Below are 19,178 nucleotides of genomic sequence, written 5' to 3'. Positions count from 1 at the left end.
TGATGACTGTATGGGGATATTATTTGGTGACTGTATGGTTGTAATATTTTGTGACTGTATGGCGGTATTATTTAGTGACTGTATGGTGGTATTATTTGGTGACTGTATGGTGGTATTAGTTGGTGACTGTATGGCGGTATTATTTAGTGACTGTATGGTGGTATTATTTGGTGACTGGTGATATTATTTTGTGACTGTATAGTGGTATTATTTGGTGACTGGTGATATTATTTTGTGACTGTATTATTTGATGACTGTATGGGGATATTATTTGGTGACTGTATGGTTGTAATATTTTGTGACTGTATGGTGGTATTATTTGGTGACTGTATGGTGATATTATTTAGTGACTGTATGGTGATATTATTTAGTGACTGTATGGTGGTATTATTTGGTGACTGTATGGTGGTATTATTTGGTGACTGTATGGTGGTATTATTTGGTGACTGTTTGGCGGTATTATTTGGTGACTGTATGGTGATATTATTTAGTGACTGTATGGTGGTATTATTTATTGACTGTATAGTGATATTTTTAGTGACTGTATGGTGGTATTATTTGGTGACTGTATGGTGGTAGTATTTGATGACTGTATGGTGATATTAGACTGTATAGTGATATTATTTTGTGAGTGTATGGCGGTATTATTTGGTGACTGTATGGTGGTATTATTTGGTGACTGTATGGTGGTATTATTTGGTGACTGTATGGTGGTATTATTTGGTGACTATATGGTGATATTATTTGGTGACTGTATGGTGGTATTATTTAGTGACTGTATAGTGATATTATTTGGTGACTGTATGGTGATATTATTTGGTGACTGTATGGTGGTATTATTTGGTGACTGTATAGTGATATTATTTGGTGACTGTATGGTGGTATTATTTGGTGACTATGGTGATATTATTTAGTGACTGTATGGCGGTATTATTTGGTGACTGTATGGTGATATTATTTGGTGACTGTATGGTGGTATTATTTGGTGACTGTATGGTGGTATTATTTGGTGACTATATGGTGATATTATTTGGTGACTGTATGGTGGTATTATTTAGTGACTGTATAGTGATATTATTTGGTGACTGTATGGTGATATTATTTGGTGACTGTATGGTGGTATTATTTGGTGACTGTATAGTGATATTATTTGGTGACTGTATGGTGGTATTATTTGGTGACTATGGTGATATTATTTAGTGACTGTATGGCGGTATTATTTGGTGACTGTATGGTGATATTATTTGGTGACTGTATGGTGGTATTATTTAGTGACTGTATGGCGGTATTATTTGGTGACTGTATGGTGATATTATTTGGTGACTGTATGGTGGTATTATTTGGTGACTGTATGGTGGTATTATTTGGTGACTGTATAGTGTATTATTTGGTGACTGTATGGTGGTATTATTTAGTGACTGTATAGTGATATTATTTGGTGACTGTATAGTGATATTATTTGGTGACTGTATGGTGGTATTATTTGGTGACTGTATAGTGATATTATTTGGTGACTGTATGGTGGTATTATTTGGTGACTATGGTGATATTATTTAGTGACTGTATGGCGGTATTATTTGGTGACTGTATGGTGATATTATTTGGTGACTGTATGGTGGTATTATTTAGTGACTGTATGGCGGTATTATTTGGTGACTGTATGGTGATATTATTTGGTGACTGTATGGTGGTATTATTTGGTGACTGTATGGTGGTATTATTTGGTGACTGTATAGTGTATTATTTGGTGACTGTATGGTGGTATTATTTAGTGACTGTATGGTGATATTATTTGGTGACTGTATGGTGGTATTATTTGATGACTGTATGGTGATATTATTTGGTGACTGTATGGTGATATTATTTGGTGACTGTATGGTGGTATTATTTGTTGACTGTATGGCGGTATTATTTGGTGACTGTATGGTGGTATTATTTAGTGACTGGTGGTATTATTTGGTGACTGTATGGTGGTATTATTTGGTGACTGTATGGTGATATTATTTGGTGACTGTATGGTGATATTATTTAGTGACTGTATGGTGATATTATTTGGTGGCTGTATGGCGGTATTATTTGGTGACTGTATGGTGATATTATTTGGTGACTGTATGGTGATATTATTTGGTGACTGTATGGTGATATTATTTGGTGGCTGTATGGCGGTATTATATAGTGACTGTATGGTGATATTATTTGGTGACTGTATGGTGATATTATTTGGTGACTGTATGGTGGTATTATTTGGTGACTATATGGTGGTATTATTTGGTGACTGTATGGTGGTATTATTTAGTGACTGTATGGTGGTATTATTTGGTGACTGTATGGTGTATTATTTGGTGACTGTATGGTGGTATTATTTGGTGACTGTATAGTGTATTATTTGGTGACTGTATGGTGGTATTATTTAGTGACTGTATGGTGGTATTATTTGGTGACTGTATGGTGGTATTATTTGGTGACTGTATGGTGATATTATTTGGTGACTGTATGGTGGTATTATTTGGTGACTGTATAGTGTATTATTTGGTGACTGTATGGTGGTATTATTTAGTGACTGCATGGTGGTATTATTTGGTGACTGTATGGTGATATTATTTGGTGACTGTATGGTGAGATTATTTGGTGACTGTATGGTGGTGTTATTTAGTGACTGCATGGTGGTATTATTTAGTGACTGTATGGTGGTATTATTTAGTGACTGTATGGTGGTATTATTTGGTGACTGGTGATATTATTTCGTGACTGTATAGTTGTATTATTTGATGACTGTATGGTGATATTATTTGGTAACTGTATGGTGGTATTATTTGGTGACTGTATGGTGGTATTATTTGGTGACTGTATGGTGGTATTATTTGGTGACTATATGGTGGTATTATTTGGTGACTGTATGGTGGTATTATTTGGTAACTGTATGGCGGAATTATTTAGTGACTGTATGGTGGTATTATTTGGTGACTGTATGGTGGTATTATTTGGTGACTGTATGGTGGTATTATTTGGTGACTGTATGGTGGTATTATTTGGTGACTGTATGGCGGTATTATTTAGTGCCTGTATGGTGGTATTATTTGGTGGCTGTATGGTGGTATTATTTGGTGACTGTATGGTGGTATTATTTGGTGACTGTATGGTGGTATTATTTGGTGACTGTATGGCGGTATTATTTAGTGACTGTATGGTGGTATTATTTGGTGACTGTATAGTTGTATTATTTGGTAAATGTATGGTGATATTATTTGGTGACTGTATGGTGGTATTATTTGGTGACTGTATGGTGGTATTATTTGGTGACTGTATGGCGGTATTATTTAGTGACTTTATGGTGATATTATTTGGTGACTGCATGGTGGTATTATTTGGTGACTGTATGGTGATATTATTTAGTGACTGTATGGTGGTATTATTTGGTGACTGTATGGTGGTATTATTTGGTGACTGTATGGCGGTATTATTTAGTGACTGTATGGTGGTATTATTTGGTGACTGTATGGTGGTATTAGTTGGTGACTGTATGGTGGTATTATTTAGTGACTGTATGGTGGTATTATTTGGTGACTGGTGATATTATTTTGTGACTGTATAGTGGTATTATTTGGTGACTGGTGATATTATTTTGTGACTGTATAGTTGTATTATTTGATGACTGTATGGGGATATTATTTGGTGACTGTATGGTTGTAATATTTTGTGACTGTATGGTGGTATTATTTGGTGACTGTATGGTGATATTATTTAGTGACTGTATGGTGATATTATTTAGTGACTGTATGGTGGTATTATTTGGTGACTGTATGGTGGTATTATTTGGTGACTGTATGGTGGTATTATTTGGTGACTGTTTGGCGGTATTATTTGGTGACTGTATGGTGATATTATTTAGTGACTGTATGGTGGTATTATTTATTGACTGTATAGTGATATTTTTAGTGACTGTATGGTGGTATTATTTGGTGACTGTATGGTGGTAGTATTTGATGACTGTATGGTGATATTAGACTGTATAGTGATATTATTTTGTGAGTGTATGGCGGTATTATTTGGTGACTGTATGGTGGTATTATTTGGTGACTGTATGGTGGTATTATTTGGTGACTGTATGGTGGTATTATTTGGTGACTGTATGGTGATATTATTTGGCGACTGTATGGTGGTATTATTTGGTGACTGCATGGTGGTATTATTTGGTGACTGTATGGTGATATTATTTGGTGACTGTATGGTGGTATTATTTGAGCACTGTATGTTTATATTACTCGAGTATTATTTTATCACTGTTTGGGGGTTTAATTTAAACACTGTACGACTGTATTATTTGAGCACTATCTGAAGGTTTTCTTTGGGCACTGCATTGAGCTGTTTTTTTAGCACTTGCACTATTTGAGTATTATTTTATTAGACTGTTTGGTCACTGTATGGAGGTATTATTTAAGCTCTGTATGAAAGTATTATTTTAGCATTGTTAGTTTTTTTGTGTGCACTATATGGTGGTATTTCTGTGCACTATATAGAGTTATTATTTGATCCCGCTGTGGCACTGCTATTTGAATACTGCATGATACTAGTTTTTACTTTTTTAGGGATGTTTTTAAAGACTAATCTTTGTAATTTTGTCATGTATTAATTGTACAATTTATACATTTTGCCGGTAGCTTGCTTCTCAGCTATGCTCGCTTTCCCTCTTTCCAATAGAGCATGTGGCCCCAGACAAAGTTTTGACAAGAGGCCCCTAAAGACCTACGTGCAGGTAAGAACTTCCTCCCAGGTGGAACTCCTGACTCGTTGTTTTACATTGTATCTGTGTTTATTAAAGTTGTTACGAAGAGAAGTGATACTAGTGTGGACTACAGGACCCTGAATGTCTTTGTCCAGGGTCCAGAACCTCAGAAGGAAGAAGATGGTTGACCTCCTGAGGTCGTATACATACTATTTATGGGGCATGTCACATTTTCTTACAATGGCCATCATGTTTCTATGACAGGAGAAATATTACAAGGTGTGGACATTCAAAGACCTCAGAGATCAGTGCGTAATGGCGACAGCTGATGAGGTTGATGGATCCTCTTCATTCAGCAGATCTCATGACAGAGGAATTTTTCTAAGAATTTTTTTTTTAAAGGGGGCAGTGCTAAACGAGCTGCTGGATTAATGATATTTATGGTGAGGAATTAAAACACAAAGTCTATTACAAAGTTGCAGAACTTTTCATTGTACAACAATAACCCCTCCCCCATCTTCACTTTGTGCTGATGTCACATTCAGGAATCTCTTTTCCAAACCCGTTAATTTTAAAAAGACAAATTGTCCCGACCGCGTATTTAATTTGTGTCCTTTGAGTGATGATTCACTCCGTGTTCGGGATTATTGGTGACATTTATCTTTTTTTTTTCTTACATTTTGCATTTGTAATAAAAAGTCGACTTTTCTCCAGTCAATTCTGAGCGGATTGTAATAAAATAGCGGCAGGAAATGGTTTTGTAAAATGTTCATTCAGAGTATAATATGTGCAAAGATTAGACCCAAAGCTTCAATGTAACAACAGAAAGAAAGAGCAAAGATCGGCTCTACAAAAATCAAGTCATATTCCATGAATCCAGCGTCCAATGAAACGGCATTCCGATAGTCCGGCACACGTTTACAGAATAGAAATACAAAGTAATGGTATGTCTATGTTCTTAAAGATTGAATCCTCTTCTGAAATACTCTGTACTGCTGGGAACCCTGCCCAATCCACTATGTTACATTACTTTTGCGACCCCCCCTCCCCCCCCCCCCCCCAATTGATCAGAACACTACCCTCCTGATATTCTCTGTGCTGCTGGGGGACCATAAGACATCCCTCTTGTATTCATTCCCTTCCTCATATAACATTGCTCCTGACACATGGATTTAGGGCTAAAAAAAATGTAAGTTTTCAGGTTTACAATAGAAACTAAAGTTAAAGTAATAGTCAGTGGGGATCTGGTCTCCGGATGATAACGATTGTTAGCGCCTGTCCTGTAGCTGCCACTTCCTATAAACCACCGGGAAATAAACATTGTAATAATCAGAACATTGAGTTTCATTTAGCGTTGCTGCTGTTTCATCCATCATATGAGCAAAAAACCACTTGATAAAGAAATGCAATCTATTATTAATTACTGCTGTGTATGACAGACGATTGGACAATCAATACCCCTTCCCCTACACAAGAAAGCAATTATCATAAAATGATTCACCCCATTGGCAATCACGACTCAAGATCCAAACAATTTATCCATTTATTGTCTAAACGAAGGTGGATGTCACCCAATCTGCAAAAATCTGTACCGGATATTTATATGACTCATCAAACGCTGCGCAATTACCAAAATTATGTTCTCCAATAACAACTGGAGTTCAGAGATCAAAGAAAAAGCCATTCATAGAGGCAGTTATAATAGAAGCCCATAGGGGGCAGTATTATAGTAGTTATACTCTTGTATATAGGAGCAGTATTATAGTAGTTATATTCTTGTATATAGGGGCAGTATTATAGTAGTTATATTCTTGTATATAGGAGCAGTATTATAGTAGTTATATTCTTATATATAGGGGGCAGTATTATAGTAGTTATATTCTTGTATATAGGAGCAGTATTATAGTAGTTATATTCTTGTATATAGGGGGCAGTATTATAGTAGTTATATTCTTGTATATAGGGGGAAGTATTATAGTAGTTATATTCTTGTATATAGGAGCAGTATTATAGTAGTTATATTCTTGTATATAGGGGGCAGTATTATAGTAGTTATATTCTTGTATATAGGAGCAGTATTATAGTAGTTATATTCTTGTATATAGGGGGCAGTATTATAGTAGTTATATTCTTGTATATAGGGGCAGTATTATAGTAGTTATATTCTTGTATATAGGAGCAGTATTATAGTAGTTATATTCTTGTATATAGGGGGCAGTATTATAGTAGTTATATTCTTGTATATAGGGGGCAGTATTATAGTAGTTATATTCTTGTATATAGGGGCAGTATTATAGTAGTTATATTCTTGTATATAGGAGGCAGTATTATAGTAGTTATATTCTTGTATATAGGAGCAGTATTATAGTAGTTATATTCTTGTATATAGCAACGGTATTATAGTAGTTATATTCTTGTATATAGGAGGCAGTATTATAGTAGTTATATTCTTGTATATAGGAGCAGTATTATAGTAGTTATATTCTTGTATATAGGAGCAGTATTATAGTAGTTATATTCTTGTATATAGGAACAGTATTATAGTAGTTATATTCTTGTATATAGGGGCAGTATTATAGTAGTTATATTCTTGTATATAGGAGCAGTATTATAGTAGTTATATTCTTATATATAGGGAGCAGTATTAGGGCATGACCACACGTGGCGGATTTCCTCCGCAACTGTCCGCATCAATGCCGCACAGAATCTGCGTTGCAGATTCTGCTGCGGATCTGCACAAAATGTGCAGTAAATTGATGCGGACTAGCTGCTGCGGACTGCGGTAAAAGTACTTCCCTTCTCCCTATCAGTGCAGGATAGAGAGAAGGGACAGCACTTTCCCTTGTGAAAGTCAAAGAAATTCATACTTACCGCCCGTTGTCTTGGTGACGCGTCCCTCCTTCGGCATCCAGCCCGACCTCCCTGGATGACGCGGCAGTCCATGTGACCGCTGCAGCCTGTTATTAGCCTGTGATTGGCTGCAGCCGTCACTTAGACTGAAACGTCATCCTGGGAGGCCGGACTGGAGACAGAAGCAGGGAGTTCTCGGTAAGTATGAACTTCATTTTTTTTTACAGATACATGTATATTGGGATCGGTAGTCACTGTCCCGGGTGCAGAAACAGTTACTGCCGATCGCTTAACTCTTTCAGCACCCTGGACAGTGACTATTTACTGACGTCTCCTAGCAACGCTCCCGTCATTACGGGAGCCCCATTGACTTCCTCAGTCTGGCTGTAGACCTAGAAATACATAGGTCCAGCCAGAATGAAGAAATGTCAAGTTAAAAAAGCAAGACGGATCCGCAGCACACATAACATGTGCATGACAGCTGCGGACTTCATTGCGGAAATTAGAATCTCCATTGAAGTCAATGGAGAAATTCCGCCATGAGTCCGCCACTGCTCCGCAACAGACAGAGCATGCTGCGGACACCAAATTCCGCTCCGCAGCCTATGCTCCGCAGCGGAATTTTACGCCTCGTCTAAACGAACACTGCTAAATTAAAGTGTAAGTCAATGGACAAACGGCTCCGCTGCGGATTAACGCTGCGGAGTGTCCGCAGCGGAATTTAAGTGAAATTCCGCCACGTGTGAACCCAGCCTTATAGTAGTTATACTCTTGTATATAGGAGCAGTATTATAGTAGTTATATTCTTGTATTTAGGGGGCAGTATTATAGTAGTTATATTCTTGTATATAGGGGCAGTATTATAGTAGTTATATTCTTGTATATAGGGGGCAGTATTATAGTAGTTATATTCTTGTATATAGGGGGCAGTATTATAGTAGTTATATTCTTGTATATAGGAGCAGTATTATAGTAGTTATACTCTTGTATATAGGGGTAGTATTATAGTAGTTATATTCTTGTATATAGGGGTAGTATTATAGTAGTTATATTCTTGTATATAGGGGCAGTATTATAGTAGTTATATTCTTGTATATAGGGGGCAGTATTATAGTAGTTATATTCTTGTATATAGGGGGCAGTATTATAGTAGTTATATTCTTGTATATAGGAGCAGTATTATAGTAGTTATATTCTTGTATATAGGGGTAGTATTATAGTAGTTATATTCTTGTATATAGGAGCAGTATTATAGTAGTTATATTCTTGTATATAGGGGCAGTATTATAGTAGTTATATTTCAGTATATAGATGGCAGTATTATAGTAGTTATATTTTGTATATAGGGGCAGTATTATAGTAGTTATATTCTTGTATATAGGGGTAGTATTATAGTAGTTATATTCTTGTATATAGGGGTAGTATTATAGTAGTTATATTCTTGTATATAGGGGCAGTATTATAGTAGTTATATTCTTGTATATAGGGAGAAGTATTATAGTAGTTATATTCTTGTATATAGGAGGCAGTATTATAGTGGTTATATTCTTGTAAATAGGGGCAGTATTATAGTAGTTATATTCTTGTATATAGTAGCAGTATTATAGTAGTTATATTCTTGTATATAGGGGGCAGTATTATAGTAGTTATATTCTTGTATATAGGGGCAGTATTATAGTAGTTATACTCTTGTATATAGGAGTAGTATTATAGTAGTTATACTCTTGTATATAGGAAGCAGTATTATAGTAGTTATATTCTTGTATATAGGAGCAGAATTATAGTAGTTATATTCTTGTATATAGGGAGCAGTATTATAGTAGTTATATTCTTGTATATAGGAGCAGTATTATAGTAGTTATATTCTTGTATATAGGAGCAGTATTATAGTAGTTATATTCTTGTATATAGGGACAGTATTATAGTAGTTATATTCTTGTATATAGGAGGCAGTATTATAGTAGTTATACTCTTGTATATAGGGGCATTATTATAGTAGTTATATTCTTGTATATAGGGGGCAGTATTATAGTAGTTATATTCTTGTATATAGGAGTAGTATTATAGTAGTTATACTCTTGTATATAGGGGGCAGTATTATAGTAGTTATATTCTTGTATATAGGAGCAGTATTATAGTAGTTATATTCTTGTATATAGGAGCAGTATTATAGTAGTTATATTCTTGTATATAGGAGCAGTATTGTAGTAGTTATATTCTTGTATATAGGAGCAGTATTATAGTAGTTATATTCTTGTATATAGGAACAGTATTATAGTAGTTATATTCTTGTATATAGGGGCAGTATTATAGTAGTTATATTCTTGTATATAGGAGCAGTATTATAGTAGTTATATTCTTATATATAGGGAGCAGTATTAGGGCATGACCACACGTGGCGGATTTCCTCCGCAACTGTCCGCATCAATGCCGCACAGAATCTGCGTTGCAGATTCTGCTGCGGATCTGCACAAAATGTGCAGTAAATTGATGCGGACTAGCTGCTGCGGACTGCGGTAAAAGTACTTCCCTTCTCCCTATCAGTGCAGGATAGAGAGAAGGGACAGCACTTTCCCTTGTGAAAGTCAAAGAAATTCATACTTACCGCCCGTTGTCTTGGTGACGCGTCCCTCCTTCGGCATCCAGCCCGACCTCCCTGGATGACGCGGCAGTCCATGTGACCGCTGCAGCCTGTTATTAGCCTGTGATTGGCTGCAGCCGTCACTTAGACTGAAACGTCATCCTGGGAGGCCGGACTGGAGACAGAAGCAGGGAGTTCTCGGTAAGTATGAACTTCATTTTTTTTTACAGATACATGTATATTGGGATCGGTAGTCACTGTCCCGGGTGCAGAAACAGTTACTGCCGATCGCTTAACTCTTTCAGCACCCTGGACAGTGACTATTTACTGACGTCTCCTAGCAACGCTCCCGTCATTACGGGAGCCCCATTGACTTCCTCAGTCTGGCTGTAGACCTAGAAATACATAGGTCCAGCCAGAATGAAGAAATGTCAAGTTAAAAAAGCAAGACGGATCCGCAGCACACATAACATGTGCATGACAGCTGCGGACTTCATTGCGGAAATTAGAATCTCCATTGAAGTCAATGGAGAAATTCCGCCATGAGTCCGCCACTGCTCCGCAACAGACAGAGCATGCTGCGGACACCAAATTCCGCTCCGCAGCCTATGCTCCGCAGCGGAATTTTACGCCTCGTCTAAACGAACACTGCTAAATTAAAGTGTAAGTCAATGGACAAACGGCTCCGCTGCGGATTAACGCTGCGGAGTGTCCGCAGCGGAATTTAAGTGAAATTCCGCCACGTGTGAACCCAGCCTTATAGTAGTTATACTCTTGTATATAGGAGCAGTATTATAGTAGTTATATTCTTGTATTTAGGGGGCAGTATTATAGTAGTTATATTCTTGTATATAGGGGCAGTATTATAGTAGTTATATTCTTGTATATAGGGGCAGTATTATAGTAGTTATATTCTTGTATATAGGGGGCAGTATTATAGTAGTTATATTCTTGTATATAGGGGGCAGTATTATAGTAGTTATATTCTTGTATATAGGAGCAGTATTATAGTAGTTATACTCTTGTATATAGGGGTAGTATTATAGTAGTTATATTCTTGTATATAGGGGTAGTATTATAGTAGTTATATTCTTGTATATAGGGGCAGTATTATAGTAGTTATATTCTTGTATATAGGGGGCAGTATTATAGTAGTTATATTCTTGTATATAGGGGGCAGTATTATAGTAGTTATATTCTTGTATATAGGAGCAGTATTATAGTAGTTATATTCTTGTATATAGGGGTAGTATTATAGTAGTTATATTCTTGTATATAGGAGCAGTATTATAGTAGTTATATTCTTGTATATAGGGGCAGTATTATAGTAGTTATATTCTTGTATATAGATGGCAGTATTATAGTAGTTATATTCTTGTATATAGGGGGCAGTATTATAGTAGTTATATTCTTGTATATAGGGGGCAGTATTATAGTAGTTATATTCTTGTATATAGGAGCAGTATTATAGTAGTTATATTCGTGTATATAGGGGTAGTATTATAGTAGTTATATTCTTGTATATAGGGGTAGTATTATAGTAGTTATATTCTTGTATATAGGGGCAGTATTATAGTAGTTATATTCTTGTATATAGGGAGAAGTATTATAGTAGTTATATTCTTGTATATAGGAGGCAGTATTATAGTGGTTATATTCTTGTAAATAGGGGCAGTATTATAGTAGTTATATTCTTGTATATAGTAGCAGTATTATAGTAGTTATATTCTTGTATATAGGGGCAGTATTATAGTAGTTATACTCTTGTATATAGGAAGCAGTATTATAGTAGTTATATTCTTGTATATAGGAGCAGTATTATAGTAGTTATATTCTTGTATATAGGAGCAGTATTATAGTAGTTATACTCTTGTATATAGGGGCATTATTATAGTAGTTATATTCTTGTATATAGGGGGCAGTATTATATTAGTTATATTCTTGTATATAGGAGTAGTATTATAGTAGTTATACTCTTGTATATAGGGAGCAGTATTATAGTAGTTATATTCTTGTATATAGGAGCAGTATTATAGTAATTATATTCTTGTATATAGGAGCAGTATTATAGTAGTTATATTCTTGTATATAGGGACAGTATTATAGTAGTTATATTCTTGTATATAGGAGGCAGTATTATCGTAGTTATATTCTTGTATATAGGGGGCAGTATTATAGTAGTTATATTCTTGTATATAGGAGCAGTATTATAGTAGTTATATTCTTGTATATAGGAGCAGTATTATAGTAGTTATATTCTTGTATATAGGAGCAGTATTATAGTAGTTATATTCTTGTATATAGGAGCAGTATTATAGTAGTTATACTCTTGTATATAGGGGCATTATTATAGTAGTTATATTCTTGTATATAGGAGGCAGTATTATAGTAGTTATATTCTTATATATAGGGGGCAGTATTATAGTAGTTATATTCTTGTATATAGGAGTAGTATTATAGTAGTTATACTCTTGTATATAGGGAGCAGTATTATAGTAGTTATATTCTTGTATATAGGAGCAGTATTATAGTAGTTATATTCTTGTATATAGGAGCAGTATTATAGTAGTTATATTCTTGTATATAGGGACAGTATTATAGTAGTTATATTCTTGTATATAGGTGGCAGTATTATAGTAGTTATATTCTTGTATATAGGGGGCAGTATTATAGTAGTTATATTCTTGTATATAGGAGCAGTATTATAGTAGTTATATTCTTGTATATAGGAGCAGTATTATAGTAGTTATATTCTTCTATATAGGAGCAGTATTATAGTAGTAATACTCTTGTATATAGGGGCATTATTATAGCAGTTATATTCTTGCATATAGGAGGCAGTATTATAGTAGTTATATTCTTGTATATAGGGAGCAGTATTATAGTAGTTATATTCTTGTATATAGAGAGCAGTATTATAGTAATTATATTCTTGTATATAGGAGGCAGTATTATAGTAGTTATATTCTTGTATATAGGAGCAGTATTATAGTAGTTATATTCTTGTATATAGGAGCAGTATTATAGTAGTTATATACTTGTATATAGGGGCAGTATTATAGTAGTTATATTCTTGTATATAGGGGCAGTATTATAGTAGTTATATTCTTGTATATAGGGAGCAGTATTATAGTAGTTATATTCTTGTATATAGGAGGCAGTATTATAGTAGTTATATTCTTGTATATAGGGGCAGTATTATAGTAGTTATATTCTTGTATATAGGAGCAGTATTATAGTAGTTATATTCTTGTATATAGGAGGCAGTATTATAGTAGTTATATTCTTGTATATAGGGGTAGTATTATAGTAGTTATATTCTTGTATATAGGAGCAGTATTATAGTAGTTATATTCTTGTATATAGGAGCAGTATTATAGTAGTTATATTCTTGTATATAGGAGCAGTATTATAGTAGTTATATACTTGTATATAGGGGCAGTATTATAGTAGTTATATTCTTGTATATAGGGGCAGTATTATAGTAGTTATATTCTTGTATATAGGGAGCAGTATTATAGTAGTTATATTCTTGTATATAGGAGCAGTATTATAGTAGTTATATTCTTGTATATAGGGGCAGTATTATAGTAGTTATATTCTTGTATATAGGAGGCAGTATTATAGTAGTTATATTCTTGTATATAGGGGGCAGTATTATAGTAGTTATATTCTTGTATATAGGGGGCAGTATTATAGTAGTTATATTCTTGTATATAGGGGGCAGTATTATAGTAGTTATATTCTTGTATATAGGGAGCAGTATTATAGTAGTTATATTCTTGTATATAGGGAACAGTATTAGGGCATGACCACACGTGGCGGATTTCCTCCGCAGCTGTCCGCATCAATGCCGCACCTAATCCGGGTTGCGGATTACGGCTGCGGATCTGCCCAAAATGTGCAGTAAATTGATGTGGACTAGCTGCTGCGGACTGCGGAAAAAGTGCTTCCCTTCTCTCTATCAGTGCAGGATAGAGAGAAGGGCCAGCACTTTCCCTAGTGAAAATAAACGAATTTCATACTTACCGGCCGTTGTCTTGGTGACGCGTCCCTCTTTCGGCATCCAGCCCGACCTCCCTGGATGACGCGGCAGTCCATGTGACCGCTGCAGCCTGTGATTGGCTGCAGCCGTCACTTAGACTGAAACGTCATCCTGGGAAGCCGGACTGGAGACAGAAGCAGGGAGTTCTCGGTAAGTATGAACTTCTATTTTTTTGACAGGTTGCTGTATATTGGGATCGGTAGTCACTGTCCAGGGTGCAGAAACAGTTACTGCCGATCGCTTAACTCTTTCAGCACCCTGGACAGTGACTATTTACAGACGTCTCCTAGCAACGCTCCCGTCATTACGGGAGCCCCATTGACTTCCTCAGTCTGTCTGTAGACCTAGAAATACATAGGTCCAGCCAGAATGAAGAAATGTCATGTCAAAAAAGCAAGACGGATCCGCAGCACACATAACATGTGCATGACAGCTGCGGACTTCATTGCGGAATTTAGAATCTCCATTGAAGTCAATGCAGAACTTCCGCAATGAGTCCGCAACCAGTCCGCCACTGCTCCGCAACAGACAGAGCATGCTGCGGACACCAAATTCCGCACCGCAGCCCATGCTCCGCAGCGGAATTTTGAGCCTCGTCTAAACGAAGCCTACTAAAAAGAAGTGGAAGGCAATGGAGAGACGGCTCCGCTGCAGATTAACGCTGCGGAGTGTCCGCAGCGGAATTCAAGAGCAATTCCGCCACGTGTGGCTTTGCCCTTAAAGTCCCAGGTTTGGTTTGGATTAAGACGAGCCGGCAGAGATTCCGGTGTAGTTGCAGTCACGCACCTGCGTTCTGCCGTTACTGAGACGCATTACAAGGAAATGGCCGAGAAAGCGTTTATTTTCTTAAGACTGTAATTTATTTAGAATGGGGAGAAGCGCGACTAATTAATGCAGATTCTTTTTGGAAACGAGTCGGATTGCAGCTGTCAAAACATTAATAAAAGAGTCTGAAAGGTGTTTAATATTGCACAACACTGGGGGAAAAGATGGGGAATTTCTACAGGCGGCCGGGATTTCAGAACACGTTTGAGCTTTACAAAAAGATTTCGAAATCACAAACATCTGAAGAGCCGCAGCGGCCGGAGACAAAGTGACATATCAACTGTACTGATGATGTCATCCAAGCCACGCTAAATATGAGGACACGCCCCTTTTTAATGATAGAACTATAACGTCAATATGATGTCTGCCAAATAACATTTATTAGATAGATAGACAGACAGACAGACAGACAGACATTCAGACAGACAGACAGACAGACAGACAGACAGACAGACAGATAGATAGATAGATAGATAGATAGATAGATAGATAGATAGATAGATAGATAGATAGATAGATAGATAGATAGATAGATAGATAGATATGAGATAGATGGATAGATAGATAGATAGATAGATAGATAGATAGATAGATAGATAGATAGATAGATAGATAGATAGATAGATAGATAGATATATGAGATAGATAGATAGATATATGAGATAGATAGATAGATAGATAGATAGATAGATAGATAGATAGATAGATAGATAGATAGATAGATAGATAGATAGATAGATAGATAGATAGATAGATAGATAGATAGATAGATATGAGATAGATATGAGATAGATAGATATGAGATAGATAGATATGAGATAGATAGATAGATAGATAGATAGATAGATAGATAGATAGATAGATAGATAGATAGATAGATAGATAGATAGATAGATAGATAGATAGATAGATAGATATCTTTCCACTTATCTATTTACTGGATTTTGATACGCCACCTGGTGGACGAGTCTTTTGTTACATTATATATATTATTTCTTTACGCTGTGCGGTATAAACCTCTTATTAGTCGGTCATTTTCAGGAGTGTTGTGGTTCAGGTGAAGAGAATGTGTTTCCTGGCAGGATTGATGTATAATGATAGAAGGGCCAGGAGATAATAAGATCATGACAACAGACGGGCGCTGGCAGCCCGCGCCTTGTGGAACCCAACACAATGGCCAATTGTCCTCTTACAGTAAATCTGGCGCAGTTTTCCTCTGTTCTCCGTACATGCGGCACATGACAGATGAGAGCACAGATCCCCCACATCCATCACTACCTGCTCAGTCATGTGGGGGAGTATCTGCTGTATACAGGGCTCACATACATTATCTTTTGATTGAACACTTCACAATTCATTTCGAATTTTGTGTTTCAATTTCTTTCTATTTTCAAGATCTGTGCTTGCTGTCACTGAAAACCTGTATAAACCTAATTCTTGTCACAGATTAGATATTGCTACAAATCACTGACCACTGGGATGTTGCGCTGCCCATTTGACCCTAAGGACTAATCTATGGGTTTGTGTTATCTGGATCTGTAATATGCTGCTCGTAGTCGGCTGTGGGCTCATACTGTATCTCTGATTTTATGAGGCGCACGGAGAGAATTCAGGAGGAAAAACTCTGGCATACTCCATTGGATGCCATATTATAGAGGTAGAAGCAGAACAGCAGGGAGCAGTGCCATAGCTGGGGGTGGCAGAGAATATGCCCTAGATGTGGGGCATCAATAAGCCACTCTGCCTTGGCCAGGGTATTTAGATTTGACGCTGTACGGTGCCTACAGATCCAGCTGCAGACCTCTACGAAGGTCCATATACACACTCCTACACAGGACCATATACACACCCCTACACAGGTCCATATACAAACTCCTATACAGGACCATATACACACCCCTACACAGGACCATATACACACCCCTACACAGGACCATATACACACCCCTACACAGGACCATATACACACCCCTACACCAGACCATATACACACCCCTACACAGGTCCACATACACACTCCTACACAGGACCATATACACACCCCCTACAGGACCACATAAGACCCCTACACAGGTCGATATACACACCCCTACACTGAACCATATACACACCCCTACACAGGATCATATACAGATCCCTACACAGAACCATATACACACCCCTACATAGGACCATATACACCCCTACACAGGACAATATACACACCCTACACAGGACAATATACACACCCCTACACATGACCATATACACCCCTAGACAGGACCATATACACCCCTACACAGGACCATACACACGTCCCTACACAGAACCATATACATACCCCTACACAGGACCATATACACACCCCTACACAGGAACATATATACACCCCTACACAGGACCATATACATACCCCTACATAGGACCATATACACACACCCCTACACAGTTCCATATACACATCCCTACACAGGACTATATACACCCCTACACAGTACCATATACAGACCCCTACACAGGATCATATACACACCCCTACACAGGTCGATATACACACCCCTACACTGAACCATATACACACCCCTACACAGGATCATATACAGATCCCTACACAGAACCATATACAACCCCTCCTACACAGGTTCATATACAGACGCCTACACATGACCATATACACACCCCTGCACAGGTCCTTATACAGACCCCTACACAGGACCATATACAGACCCCCCTACACAAGTCCATATACAGATCCCTACACAGGACCATATATAGACCCCTACACAGGACTATATACAGACCCCCCTACACAGGACCATTTACAGACCCCCTACACAGGACCACATGAGACCCCCTACACAGGACCATATACGGACCCCTACACAGGTCCATTTACAGACCGCTACACTGGACCATATACACCCCCCTACACTGGACCATATACACACCACTACACAGGACCATATACACACCCCTACACTGAACCATATACACACCCCTACACAGGACCATATACAGATCCCTACACAGAACCATATACAAACCCCTCCTACACATGGTCATGTCCAGACGCCTACATAGGACCATATACACACCCCTACACAGGTCCTTATACAGACCCCTACACAGGACCACATACATACCACTACACAGGACTATATACAGACCCCATACACAGGACCATTTACAGACCCCCTACAGGACCACATAAGACCCCTACACAGGACGATGCGGCCCCCTACACAGGTCCATATACAGACCGATACACTGGACCATATACACCCCCTACACTGGACCATATACACACCACTACACAGGACCATATACACACCCCTATACTGGACCATATATACACCCCTACACAGGACCATACATACACCCCTACACAGAACCATATACACACCCCCTACACAGGACCATATACACACCCCTACACGGGACCATATACACACCCCTATGGTGGACCATATACACACCCATACACAGGACCATATACACACCCCTACACAGGACCATATACACACCCCTACACATGACCATATACACCCCTACAGTAGACCATATACACCCCTACACAGGACCATATACACACCCCTACACAGGACCATATACACCCCTACACATGACCATATACACACCCCTACACGGGACCATATACACACACCCCTACACAGGACCATATGAAGACCCCTACACAGGACCATATACACACTTCTACACAGGACAATATACACACCCCTACAGTGGGCCATATGCACACCCCTACACAGGACCATATACACACCCCTACACAGGACCATACACATACCCCTTCACAGGATCATATACACACCCCATACAGTGGACCATATACACACCCCTACACAGGACCATATACACACCCCTACACAGGACCATACACACACTCCTACACAGGATCATATACACACCCCTACACAGGACCATATAAAGACCCCTACACAGGATCATATACACACCTCTACACAGGACCATATACACACCCTTACAGTGGGCCATATACACACCCCTACACAGGACCATATGCACACCCCTACACAGGACCATATAAAGACACCTACACAGGTCTGAGTATGCAGCAATGTCAGGAGCACGGACCCTCAGGAGGTTTCTGCTGACAAGTCATTGCACTCTATATTCCTTCATTAAACATGATA

This window comes from Rhinoderma darwinii, chromosome 12, assembly GCF_050947455.1.
Source record: "Rhinoderma darwinii isolate aRhiDar2 chromosome 12, aRhiDar2.hap1, whole genome shotgun sequence".
Taxonomy (NCBI): Eukaryota; Metazoa; Chordata; class Amphibia; order Anura; family Rhinodermatidae; genus Rhinoderma; species Rhinoderma darwinii.
Note: the sequence above shows the minus strand (reverse complement) of the source record.